The sequence below is a fragment of the Phocoena sinus genome, chromosome 1 (assembly GCF_008692025.1).
Source record: "Phocoena sinus isolate mPhoSin1 chromosome 1, mPhoSin1.pri, whole genome shotgun sequence".
In the NCBI taxonomy this organism is placed as follows: Eukaryota; Metazoa; Chordata; class Mammalia; order Artiodactyla; family Phocoenidae; genus Phocoena; species Phocoena sinus.
The window spans coordinates 60,553,947-60,567,724 of record NC_045763.1 but is presented as its reverse complement, the minus strand read 5'-3'; the positions used below and the strand labels follow the sequence as shown (position 1 = coordinate 60,567,724).

General features: G+C 35.7%; 1 protein-coding gene across 4 annotated transcripts in view; it reads right to left on the bottom strand.

Moving 5' to 3' along the window:
• Positions 1–13,778, bottom strand: part of LRRC7 (leucine rich repeat containing 7) — a 514,499-nt gene that overhangs the window by 499,939 nt on the left and 782 nt on the right. Inside the window, exon 1 of one of the 4 annotated variants that reach the window (XM_032604380.1) lies at positions 12,445–12,580. The exons of the other annotated variants lie outside the window; for them this stretch is intronic. The gene's annotated coding sequence lies outside the window, so the exon portion shown is untranslated. Of the gene's footprint in view, positions 1–12,444; positions 12,581–13,778 lie in introns of those variants that run through there. 4 annotated transcript variants of the gene reach the window in all.

Genomic DNA, 13,778 nt, shown 5'->3' with positions numbered 1-13,778 from the left:
ACGTCTCTACAAATGACCCAATTTTATTCCTTTTTATGGCTGAGTAATATTCCATTGTATATATGTGCTACATCTTCTTTATCCATTCATCTCTCAATGGACATTTAGGCTGGTTCCATGTCCGGGCTATTGTAAATAGTGCTGCAATGAACATTGAGGTGCACGTGTCTGTTTGAATGACAGTCTTCTCTGGGTATATGCCCAGTAGTGGGATTGCTGGGTCATATGGTAATTCTATTCTTAGTTTTTTAAGAAACCTCCATATAGTTCTCCATAATGGCTGTATCAATTTACATTCCCACCAACAGTGCAAGAGGGTTGCTTTTCTCCACACCCTCTCCACCATTTGTTGTTTGTAGATTTTCTGATAATGGCCATTCTGACTGGTGTGAGGTGATACCTCACTGTAGTTGTGATTTGCATTTCTCTAATAATTAGTGATGTTGAGCATCTTTTCATGTGCTTCTTGGCCATCTGTATGTCTTCTCTGGATAGATGTCTATTTAGGACTTCTGCCCCTTTTTTGATTGGGTTGTTTGTTTTGTCAACATTCAGCTGCATGAGCTGTTTATATATTTTGGAGATTAATCCTGTGTCCATTCATTAATTTGCAAATATTTTCTCCCATTCTCAGGGATATCTTTTCATCTTATTATAGTTTCTTTTGCTGTGCAAAAGCTTTTAAGTTCCATTAGGTCCCATTTGATTATTTTTGTTTTTATTTCCATTACTCTAGGAGGTAGGTCAAAAAAGATCTTGCTGTGATTTATGTCAAAGAGTGTTCTTCCTGTGTTTTCCTCTAAGAGTTTTATACTATCCGGTCTTACAATTAGATCTTTAATCCATTTGGCATTTATTTTTGTGTATGGTGTTAGGGAGTGTTTTAATTTCATTCTTTTACATGTAGCTGTCCAGTTTTCCCAGCACCACTTATTGAAAAGACTGTCTTTTCTCCATTGTATATCCTTGTCTCCTTTGTCATAGATTAGTTGACCATAGGTGCATGGGTGTATCTCTGGGCTTTCTATCCTGTTCCATTGATCTATATTTCTGTTTTTGTGCCAATACCATAGTGTCTTGATAACTGTAGCTTTGTAGTATAGTCTGAAGTCAGGGAGTCTGATTTCTCCAGCTCCGTTTTTTTGCCCTCAAGATTGCTTTGGCTATTCAGGGTCATTTGTGCCTCCATGCAAATTTTAAGAATTTTTGTTCTAGTTCTGTAAAAAATGCCACTGGTAATTTGATAAGGAGTGCACTGAATCTGTAGATTGCTTTGTGTAGTATAGTCATTTTAACAATATTGATTCTTCCAATCCAAGAACATGGTATATCTCTCCATTTGTGTCATCTTTGATTTCTTTCATCAGTGTCTTATACTTTTCTGAGTACAAGTCTTTAACCTACTTAGGTGGGTTTATTCCTATTTATTTTTTTCTTTTTGTTGCAATGGTGAATGGGATTGTTTCCTTAATTTCTCTTTCTGAATTTTTATTGTTAGTGTATAGGAATATAAGAGATTTCTGTGCATTACTTTTGTATCTTGCAACTTTCCAAATTCATTGATTAGCTCTAATAGTTTTCTGGTAGCATCTTTAGGATTCTCTATGTATGGTAGCATGTCATCTGCAAACAGTGACAGTTTTACTTCTTCTTTTCCCATTTGTATTCCTTTTATTCTTCTTCTTCTCTGATTGCTGTGGCTAGGACTTCCAAAATTATGCTGAATGATGGTGGCAAGAGTGGATATCCTTGTCTTCTTCCTGATCTTAGAGGAAATGCTTTCAGTTTTTCACGATTGAGAATGATGTTTGCTGTGGGTTTGTCATATATGGCCTTTATTATGTTGAGGTAGGTTCCCTCTATGCCCACTTTCTGGAGAGTTTTTATCATAAATGGATGTTGAATTTTGTCAAAAGCTTTTTCTGCATCTATTGAGATGATCATATGGTTTTTTATTCTTCAATTTGTTAATATGGTCTATCACATTGATCAATTTGTGTATAGTGAAGAATCCTTGCATCCCTGGGATAAATCCCACTTGAGCATGGTGTATGATCCTTTTAATGTGTTATTGGATTCTGTTTGCTAGTATTTTGTTGAGGATTTTTGCATCTATATTCATCAGTGATATTGGTCTTTAGTTTTCTTTTTTACAGAAATATAGATCAATGGAAAAGGACAGAAAGCCCAGAGTGATGGTGGCCTAGTAGAATGAGTTTGGGAGTGTTCCTTCCTCTGAAATTTTTTGGAAGAGTTTGAGAAGGATGGATGTTAGCTCTTCTCTAAATGTTTGATAGAAGCCATCTGGTGCTGGACTTTTGTGATGTTGGAAGATTTTTAATCACAGTTTCAATTTCATTAGTTGTGATTGGTCTGTTCATAATTTCCATTTCTTCCTGCTTCAGTTTTGGAAGGTTATATCTTTCTAAGAGTTTGTTCATTTCTTCCAGGTTGTCCATTTTATTGGCATAGAGTTGCTAGTAGTAGTCTCTTATGATGCTTTGTATTTCTGCAGTGTCCATTGCAACTTCTTTTTCATTTCTAATTTTATTGATTTGAGTCCTCTCCCTCTTTTTTCTTGATGAGTCTGGCTAAAAGTTTATCAATTTTGTTTATCTTCTCAAAGAACCAGCTTTTAGTTTTATTGATCTTTGCTAATGTTTTCTTCATTTCTATTTCATTTATTTCTGCTCTGATTTTTATGATTTCTTTCCTTCTACTAACTTGGGGTTTTGTTTGCTTTTCTTTCTGTAGTTCCTTTAGGTGTAAGGTTAAATTTTTCTTATTTCTTGAGGTAGGATTGTATTGCTATAAACTTCCCTCTTAGAACTGCTTTTGCTACATCCCATAGGTTTTGGATCATCGTGTTTTCATTGTCATTTGTCTCTAGATATTTTTTTTATTTCATTTTTGAATTCTTCAGTGATCTCTTGGGTATTTAGGAATTATTCTTTAGCCTCCATGTGTTTGTGTTTTTTACATTTTTTTCCCTGTAATTGATTTTTAATTTCATAGTGTTGTGGTCGGGAAAGATGCTTTATATGATTTCAATTTTCTTAAATTTACCAAGGCTTGATTTGTGACCCAAGATGTGATCTATCCTGGAGAATCTTCTGTTTGTACTTGAGAAGGAGGTGTAATCTGCTGTTTTCGGATGGAATGTCCTATATCTCAATTAAATCTATCTGGTCTGTTGTGCCATCTAAAGCTTGTGTTTCCTTATTAATTTTCTGTTTGGATGATCTGTCCATTGGTGTAAGTGAGGTGTTAAAGTCCCCCAGTATTATTGTGTTACTGTCGATTTCCTCTTTTATAGCTGTTAGCATTTCCTTTATGTATTGAGGTACTCCTATGTTAGGTACATATATATTTTTAATTGTTATATCTTCTCCTTGGATTGATCCATTGATCATTATGTAGTGTCCTTCCTTGTCTCTTGTAACTGTCTTATTTTAAAGTCTTTTATCTGATATGAGTATTGCTACCCCAGCTTTCTTTTGATTTCCATTTGTATAGAATCTCTTTTTCTATCCCCTCACTTTCAGTCTGCATGTGTCCCTAGGTCTGAAGTGGGTCTCTTGTAGACAGAATATAAATGGGAATTGAATACAATTTTATATTAAACTGTAAACTAGAGGTATGTCCATATAACAGCCTTGTAATTGTGACACCATAAAGTGGACATCAGGATTCTTTCACTAGAATTTCACTCAGTGAATTTGAAAGGAAGGAAAGTCTAGGTTACCTTGAGTAACAAACACTCCCCCAAATCTTAACACAACAATACATTCACTCTTGCTCATGCTACATGTTGAAAGGGATGACTTTATTTAATGTAATTGTTCAGGGGCCAGGCTGATGGAGGCCCTATCATGACAAATTTGTCTGTAATTGCTGTATCAGAAGAGCAAATAGTGCACTAGGTCATAAATACTTCTACTCAAGAGATACTCCTCACTTTTAGCTCCTATTGCATTGGCCAAATTAAGTCACATGTCAGCCTAACTGCAAAGAGGAACTGGGGACTTAAATCCTATGATGTTCTCAAAAAGGAAAGAGAAGAAGAAATCCAGAGGAACCACACTAAAAGCTGCCAGAGTCAGAGACATTCAGAGGCATAAATGAAACCATTCATTCACACAACATGCATTTTTTCTGCACTATGTTGTGAACTAGTATGCTAGGAATAAAAATCAAGTGAGCCACTATACATGTGCTAGTTTTGGAGACAACCACATAAACAGTTATTTAAGGATGCTAAGAATGATACATATTCACATTTTGAAGAATCCCCAAAAGACCAACTTACAGTGATCTTGGGTGATCACACAAATCACACAATTTAAAGCTTTGATCTTTTTTAAAAATATAATCAAAGCACTCTAAAGTTTCATTAAAGTATACTAATAGTCATATATATTTCATTTAACTAAGCAGTCTAAAAAGAATGTACCAACTTAACAGTGATCTTTACTCAGCTTAAGGGTAAATTTCTCACATGTCTCAGATCCAGAAGAGAGTGTAAAACCTTTCAAGTAACATCATAGGGTTTTTTGTTGCCTTCCTTCTCAGTGTAAATACTGGAAGCTATTATATTACTTTTTATAATGTGAGCCCATCAGACTATAATTCTTGACTCTCAATAAAATGTCCTACTTTTTATACCAAAAATATACTATTTTATCCATTGTTAAACAAAGATATTAAAAATATTAAGTGACATTTAAGGCAAGAAAATATTCATCCATATTTCCAGAATCCAAATTCAATTTTCTTTTTTCTGCATTCCTATCTATCTTTCACACATTATCATACAAAGAAATTCTACTTGGAAAAAGGAGAAGAAGATTAAGAATATATTCCATTCTAAAAATCGTGGATAACTTTACACATGCAAAGAAGACATGTACCCTTGAGCTTTGGGGCTGTCCTGGTCGCATGCAGAGCCAAAAGGGGTGACAAGTGCATCCCCAAGACTGTGTGCAAAGAGACTGATGTTATTCCACTAGCAGTCACTATTACACCATGTATTCACAGCTGAATTTATGCTAATTAGCAAAGAGTAGAGAAGATATATACCTTGCCAACTGTTCCAGGAGACAAGGGCCCTTGGCCTGGCTCAGAGGGTGTATTTAGGATAGGATGCATAGAGAATGTACCTAGGACTAAGAGCTTGACATATATACAATTATATTTAGGAAAAGCAGACATTAAACACTGTTTGTACAAACCATGCTTTAATATTTTACTCACCATCACATTTTAGACTTTAAGATAAGTGCATTCTCAATTACCCATCTTCCTAGTTTTTCCAATATATTTTCGTAAATGAGCATGTACCCCATCTGTTAATTCATATATTTATTAACTATTAATAACTATATTTAGTAACTATATTAATAACTATATTTACTAATAAAGCTTATTTTCTTCATAATTTTTATATAGAAAATAAATATACGTTGCAGTTCTAGTAGTTTCTGTACCAAAGTACAAAGAATACATCACCTTTGCACCTTTCCCCTTATTCATATCCCACTTTGGTATCCACTATGTTTGAGTTTCAGCAGCTTGCTTTTATTCTGCAGGAAGTAAACTTTAGTTATATCGAGATAGAAAAAGCAAGTAAGCAAGTAAATAAGCAAGCTAACAAGCAAGGAAGCAAATGCAAAAAATCCCTTACTCCTTGTAGTACCTGTCTAAATAACGTCTCTTTAAATAGCATTAGATAATTTGAAAGACAAAACAAGCATTATTATGGAGGTAATTCAAACCCTGGACCGGTAAAGGTTGACATCTTGTTTTACCTTTAACACCTAGTCTTAGGACATTCAGATTTTGTCATATAAAATGGTATGTGGGATTATATTCACAGATACAGAAATATGTTCCATTCTATCACACCCATGAGTCCCAGAACAGTACACTGAAAGCTGGCATGAATAAGAACCATTCCACAAATGAAAAGCAGAGCTAACGTTCTGATATGTAATGAACTAATTTAGTCACCATATTTTTTTCTTCAATTTTAAACATTATTGCTACACTAAGAAGTTTTCATTTTTTCCTTTAAAAATGGTTATGATATGTGGCTATGCAGGTAGTCTTGTTAAGTAAATACTTTTGTGTGTAGATATTTCTGTATGCCATTATTTATAAGCCAAATACATATTTTAAGAGATGTACATCATCATTTCAAAAATGTTTTATTATTGTTGCTAATATGTTTTGGTAGTAGGTTAGAAAACATCTTGTCTTAAGTTTCCCAGTAACTGAAGATTCTAGATAAAATGTATTCAGAATTTTAGCATTAGAGAAAACATTAAATGAGAAACATTTGTTTCAATTTGTCTCATGAAAGAACAGAGAATTCCCTTCTTTAAAGTCATAACAGTCATAATATAACAGATAAGTAAGTAGATATTTAGCAGTAAGAGGAAATTTATTATTTCAAAGGACCCTCCAAAATATAACTTTGTAATGCAAAAAAAAATTAACAGAAATGAGTATGTTTTTAGAAATTTCAACTATATCATATTTTATTTTCCTGATAAAAATTTTTTCCTAATCAATATTCAAGGCAATATTTTATAGAAAGGTCTAATCTCACTTTAAATAATTCTTGTTTTCTGGTAAGAAAAATCATTGATTATCCTTAATGAAATTAGCAAATTCAGAAGAAAGTCATTTATTTAAAAGGAATTGAACTTTTCTCCATCATCTAATATTTAGTTGGCATTATTCTAAATAGATCAATAATTTAAAAGAACATTTTAATTTTCATTAAAAAGGCTGTAGTATCCAAACTTAGAATACTTTAATATTAGTGAAATTAATTCCATATTTCTTAAATAATGGTAACTTTTTAAAAATAGAATACTTAACAGATGGTAAATTTATAGAATTAAACTGCCTAGATAGTCAAATCAAAGTGGAAAGGTAAGGCAATTGTCCAAAAATCTTAGGCTAAATAAAAACTCAGGTCAAAATTCAAGCCAAAAATGAAATGAGAAAGAAATGTATTTTGGGTGGGTCATCATGTTGGCTGACTTCATTAACTGAATTTAGTAGACTAAGATTTTCATCCTTATTTCCCTTCGCTAAGGTGTAAAATTTCCAGAAGTTCCAAGGGTGTGGTTTTAGTGGCCGAGGTTGGAAGCCAAGAGATCTGGTTCTATTTATGTTTCTCTCACTAACAGATGTGTGACCTTGTACAAGAAAGCACACTTATCTGGGCTTAGTTTCCTCTTTTGTAAAATAAGACCCTCTAAAGTCTTTTAAATCTCAGAAATGTTATGAACTTATGAAATAGTAAGATGACAGCTATGTGAGAGTATGTATTATAAAACAGAGCAATTACAGCTGTATGTGTATGTGTGTGGTATGCTCAATGTTCAACAATATGGTATTACCCTAAGGATATTGCTAATATTTAACAATCACTCGAAGTTTAAATAGGTATTTGATTTAATTATAATAGCTTTTATAATTGTCTTAAGAAATTAATCACACTTGAAGTAGGGAAGAAAATTTTTTTCATGTCTTGTGTTACACCAACTCAGAATAACACCGGAATAAATATTCAATGTGATGCCAGTGCTAAGAATATGTGGTCGGAGGTACATCTCCATTCTAATGACTCTGTAAGATGCCTACTCATGGTAAGAACTGCAATGGTGAATGCATTAGATGCAGAAAACCTAATCAGTTAATATTCAAGAAGTCTAATTATTTGCACTTTTAAATTATTTTAGTTACACCATTTGTGTCACATTAATTCTTCAAATTCAGCTGACACATTTTAGCTTTGTATCCATTACTCACCTTTTTAGTACAGCAAAGGTCTTCATAACATTTAGGCACTATCTCAGTAAGGTTCATTTCTTGCCTCTCCTTCCATTACCAAATAATTTGATAATGCAGACAGCCATCTATAAAATATTTTGCCACTACACAAACCTATATTTATCTCTTTTAGTATAATAATAGCATAAAAGCCTGTAATTTTTTTTCTTGGGGAATTAAATCAAATGCTCTCTTAGACTGTTTTACCCATCTTTTCCTCTGCTAGCTCTATATTCCACAGTACCACCTCCTTCTCTTTCTCCCTGTGAAAATCTCATAATGATAGTACTTACACTATCAGTATTTTTCTTTTCAGGTCACCTACCTCTTTTGTTTAACTGAAACCTATAGCATCTCACTTGTTCTCATACTATTTTACCTCTTGAAGAGCACAAAATTTAATTCTCTCCATCTGAACACACACACACACACACACACACACACACCACACGCACTTACACATATATCCTGCCATTCTCTTGCTCTTAACAAATTTGTTATGCTACCACCTTGGGCCTGGGATCACCATCACCTGAGGTTAAACATGCTCTCAACCTACTGAACTTCATGTAGAGTAAAAGTACCCTGGCACAACTGAAGAAACTGCATCTTTAAGAAGCCAGTAAATGAAGTCTTTAAACAATGTTAAGCATCTACGCTAGTGTTAAAATATTTAAATAGATCATGTCAATGCTAATATAAATTTCACTACTTCATCTCTGGTAACTACTATTGCTTTCATGTTTAGTAAAGTGAAATAATATTTTTCTACAGAGATTTTAAGTAATTTATCAAGCAGTGAACAGTACAGTGAAAGTGAGTATATGCAGGAAATCCTTTGGGTTATTAAATTTATTTAATAATTTTTCTATGTGTCATTGAATGACAAATGATAATTTTTCTGTTATGGTTAATAATTTACATAGCATATATGATACCTCTCCAGAGGTTTATATATCAAATCACAATTTCAAAGTAGATATGACAGCTATTGACTCAAAATTGCTTTACTGAAAACTTCCTTAATGTACTTTTATATGACAGATTCTAATAGTTTATTAAATGTTTCTGTCATGAATTAATTATGCCAGGAAGATAAGCAGCAGTATCTTCTGTACCAATATTAAATGGTGGTCACAAAAGTAATATGGTGCATTATTGTCAAATATGTTGATCACTTTGAAAAGTTGTTTCAAAATATTAAGTTTTTTTAATTCATTAGGAAATAATTCAATGATCTACAGATTTCTGTCATCTAACAAGCAACAATTTTTGCCTGTGAAGGAGAAGGCATAGTATAGAGAAAATGGTACAGAAGCCAAATCTGGGTTTAAATCATCACCTTGTAGCTATGTGACATGGACGTATCACTTCTGTCTTTGAACCTAAATTTTCTAATCTTTCAAATGGTGAGAATAATGCTTCTTAAAGGATTATTTTGAAATAAGGCACCTGACTCATGGTAGGTCTTTAGGAGCTGGTAGCTGTTACTATAATTATGCACTATGGTAAGAGAAGCCAGATGACAAGGGATGGTTCCTGACCACAAAAGGTCAAGAATTTTAAGCATATCATTTAATTCCAAGATAGGAAATAAACATATTTAACTATTTAAATGGCATACCTTAAAAACATACTATGCCTTCACGACATATAACCACACACACACACACACACACACACACACACACACACATTACTATAGAAAACCTCATTTGTACCAAAAAGTTTATATTGCACTCTTCTAAAATGTACCATTTTGTCTTATTATTTGCTATGTACTAGAATTATAGATTAGCAATTATTACTACTTCTATTTTATAGCATTAAAAGAGGCTGGTTTGTATTACCAGGATCACATGTTAATTCTGGAAGTACCTATGGTTTTCTTAATCCTCTTTCACTACCTCAGGATAATTCACTAGAGTATTTTCTATAAAAACATGGATATTTCTACTGATTCAAGCTCTATTCACAAAACCTGGCTAAAAACTTCATAAAGGAAAAATATTACTGTTTTGTGGCCATCATTTTTCAAACATTGTTGATTTATAGTACCACTTTGAAATTTGAGTTTTCATTGACAATTCACGATTCAGTATTTTAACATATATACAAAACCTACCATCTAGGCATCTCCTTTCTGATTTTATGGTTCCTCAGAGTGGAATTTAATAGCTACACTATATGGTCAAATTGCTATTTTAATCTTAAAATTCCAATTTTTAATCCTGAGACATTAAAAACCCTCCACTGAATACTGATGTAGTAAACAGCTTCAAAGTAAAAATGTCAAGGTTCTCAGAAGATCCTAGAATCACCTTCTATATGTCCTTCCTTGAAGATATGAATTACTTAATGGTCATTTGGCTTGGCACAAACTAAAGGTCTGTTCTGTGTCACAGATGTGAATTAACATTTCCCCCAAAGCCATCTTGCCAATTCACGTGACTGACTAGACCCAGCCAAAACAGAATATGGATGATACACTACAAAGCAGCCATTCTTACTGGAGAGACCAAAGTACTCCAAGTAATGTCTTTTATTAGTTATGTGGTTGTTATAATTATTATACTCAGTGAATAGCATATATTCTCTAATGAAGAATTTTCCAAAAATTATGAAATAATTTATGTGAAGGAAAAAGAATGGAATATGGATCCAGAAATAACTCAGATGGTAATTTATCAATAGTTGGTTACTCTTTGTGCACTCTGTTAATTTGGATATGAAATGAAATTATAATATCATGGAATGAGGGATCCAGCCTTATACTGGGACAACAGTCATCAGAAGATAAAATTATAGTAAAAATAGCTGTAATTTTGATACATCAATGAAAACATAACTTATCTTCAAATTTTCAACTGTTTTATTTATTTTTTCAGCTATTTTTGAAAGGTGGGCATTTTAAGTCATGATTAAAGAAACTAGGTTTTTATATCAAGTATTACCATGTACTATGAACTGCAAATGAGAGAGATCTAAGAAATACCCCTGAGAATTAACACCATGTGGATAATACAGTCACTTAATGATTTCATAATTGATAAAAATTCATAGTGATATTAATCTATATCTTTGCAATTTTTTTAAATCAAAAGCACACAAAAATACAGATGCACAAAAGCACTTTAAGCTATGTTCTATATTTTATAGAGGAAGCAGAAAAATTAAAAGCTGACAAACAAAAGTGGAGTGAGATTTTAATTAAGAAAATTTTAATGCCAGACTAAAGCAGCACTAAAATTTGGAATAAAACATGGCTACTGTAACTGAAGCGGGTTTATTTCTTTAAGAAGTGCTTTCTAATTCTGAAGCTGCATATGTGCAGGCACACGTGATGGGAAATGTAAGGGTTGCCATGGTAAGTACACATCTTTTCTTGGGCAGTCAAGTATTTTTAAAACTGTATAAAGAACTCTCACTTCATAATATGTTATGGAAATTGACTCTGCTTTCCTTACCAACACATATTAGTATGATGCAATGCAGCACAGGACAGAAATAGCCCACATTTCTAAAAACTTCAGCCCATTAAGATCGCTTATAAAACATGGAGTGAAAATGAAATAAGAAATCTCCAAGTCAGGGAACTAATTAAATGGTGGGTCTAGAACAAGTTCTACCTCCATTAAATTAATAAATAATCACACCCCAGGACATTCCACATGCCTGATACACTCCCCGGGAGTCCAAAACGCAAAGAGCGCTAAACACCACCCTCAATATACTTTAGTCATATGACTTACTTTTAAGGAAAATTAAAATCATTCCTACAGCCCTACTTTCTCATTCTTTCCCGGTGCGATCAATGGTTTCCAAGAAGCAGGGATGTGACTCTTATCTACTGTCTTTTGCACAAAATCTCGTGGTGCTTCTCTTAAGAGTCTGTGAAGTCAGTTCAAGACGCCTGGATGGAGGCGTGACACTTGGACTGGGGAGGTGGCAGAATCTGTTGAGAAACGCAGCAGGTTCTGAGGCGCTAGAGAACCCACGTGTGCAGGGGCTGGAGAACTTTTCCGCCACGTCTCCCGGAAGGAATGCCTCACTTTTAAATAGGGTCTAGCTGGGGCGAGGGGCGGGGGTGGGTGGAGGGTGGGCAGTAAAAGAGGAGAGGTGGGCGGCAGAGCAGAAGGTTCAAACCCTTCACAGGTATCTACTCGTGCTTCTCCACATTCTATTCTCGCCCCCTTCAACTTTATTATTTTTCCTTCTTAAAGGAGGACTTAAGCAACAGGGATGCCGAGCATCTCATAGGCTCAGCCTGGAACAAAGAAAATCGAGTTCCTAATACTGTATCGCTCCTGTTGGAGATCACGTGTCCTGCTTTCACTGGAATGCACTCTTCTCGCCCACGCTATAAAATCTCTACTGTGCTTAGAAATTTTACCCAGGTTAAAATATGCTCACATACAAATTGCTTTTCATCTACCAAGAGAACCACATTTCAATGTAAACAGGTACACATCTTTACGTGGTGACCCAGTTACCACTGCAGGTAAATTCAGAAGTGTATTGGGAAAGTAATGGAAAAGAGCAGGTGGAGGACCTTTTATATCTCACTGAGCGTACCCCCCCTACCCCCCATACACACACCTTTTCTAATTTCTTTTGAAGGACAACTTCGAAAGGAACGTGGGAGTCGTGGGAGTCTCAGATGGTTCCTTCCTGAAGCCGATTCCCGGGAGTTGTGAAAGTGACCCTTCCCTTCTCTGCCTGGCGCTGCGCCCTCTCGCCCAGCCCGCTCGCTTTGTGACTTGATGGGGAGGAGACAGTGAGGGAGAGGGCGGAGGCGGGTCCTTTATGCAGCCCTGATGGGCAAGAAGTAGTATAATGAAGCAATTCTGCAGCCATCTCCGTTATTATTAAGTCACATTCTTTTTAAAGGCATTCTGTACAAGCCGCATTCCCTCACCCTCATTCTTGACTCTGCAAACTGTAAGGCAGGACACCCTGTGGCAGCCAATTGAGTTGTCCGTGAGCTAAGGTGCTATGGTTATCGTAATGTTAATGTGCTTCCCTTCCTCTTTCCACGTAGGATCTGAAACTAGTCCTGCATCATTAATGACTCTAAGAGGAGGATGCTAGATGCTGAAGGGGGCTCAGCACTGGGATTGGGAATAGAGCTGGCTCACCAGCTTCGCCGTGCAACACAAAGAAGATGTGTGGGTAGGAGTTGTCTAGCTTAGGGGGAAGGAGACAACGCTTTTCCTGACTCCCAGGGAGAAAGCTTTCGCTCCATCGCTCCCCCAGTTCTTTCGGTCTTCCAGTCCCTCATACTCCTTCTTCCCCTTCATCCCCTCCCCAAAACCCCACCCGTTCCCTTCAATCCCCAAAGGCATAAAGATTTTCTAATTGTATTCTTCAAACAAATAGACATCAAACCGGAATACTACAGCTTCTAAGATAAAGGGACAAACGCGACCTGCCACAAGTGTGTGTGTGTGTGTGTGTGTGTGTGTGTGTGAGAGAGAGAGAGAGAGAGAGAGAGAGAGAGAGAGAGAGAGAGAGAGAGGGAGAGAGGGAGAGAGGGAGAGAGAGAGAGAGAGAGAGAGAGAGAGAGAGAGAGAGAGAGAGAGAGAGAGAGAGAGAGAGAGAGAATATCAAACGAGGGCTTCATCCTTCAGACACCTCCAGGAAAAAACTGGCTGGAGATACCCAAGATAATAAAGAACTAAGATCAATCTCAGCTCAACCAACGGTCCCAGCACCAGCACCCCAATCTAGCTCTTTATCTTTCCTTTTTGCAATATGTAACCCTTTAAGTTCAGCCCAGGCCGCTCGGCGCTCCCCTGCACCCGCACAGCTAGCACCCCATTCTAAATGCCCCGCAACCTACCACCTCCCCGCCGCCTCCGCGGGCCACCGCGCAAGCAGCTCCCAGAGGGCGCTGAAGGCTCCGGTCCTCCCACCCCCGCCCCCGTCGGCCA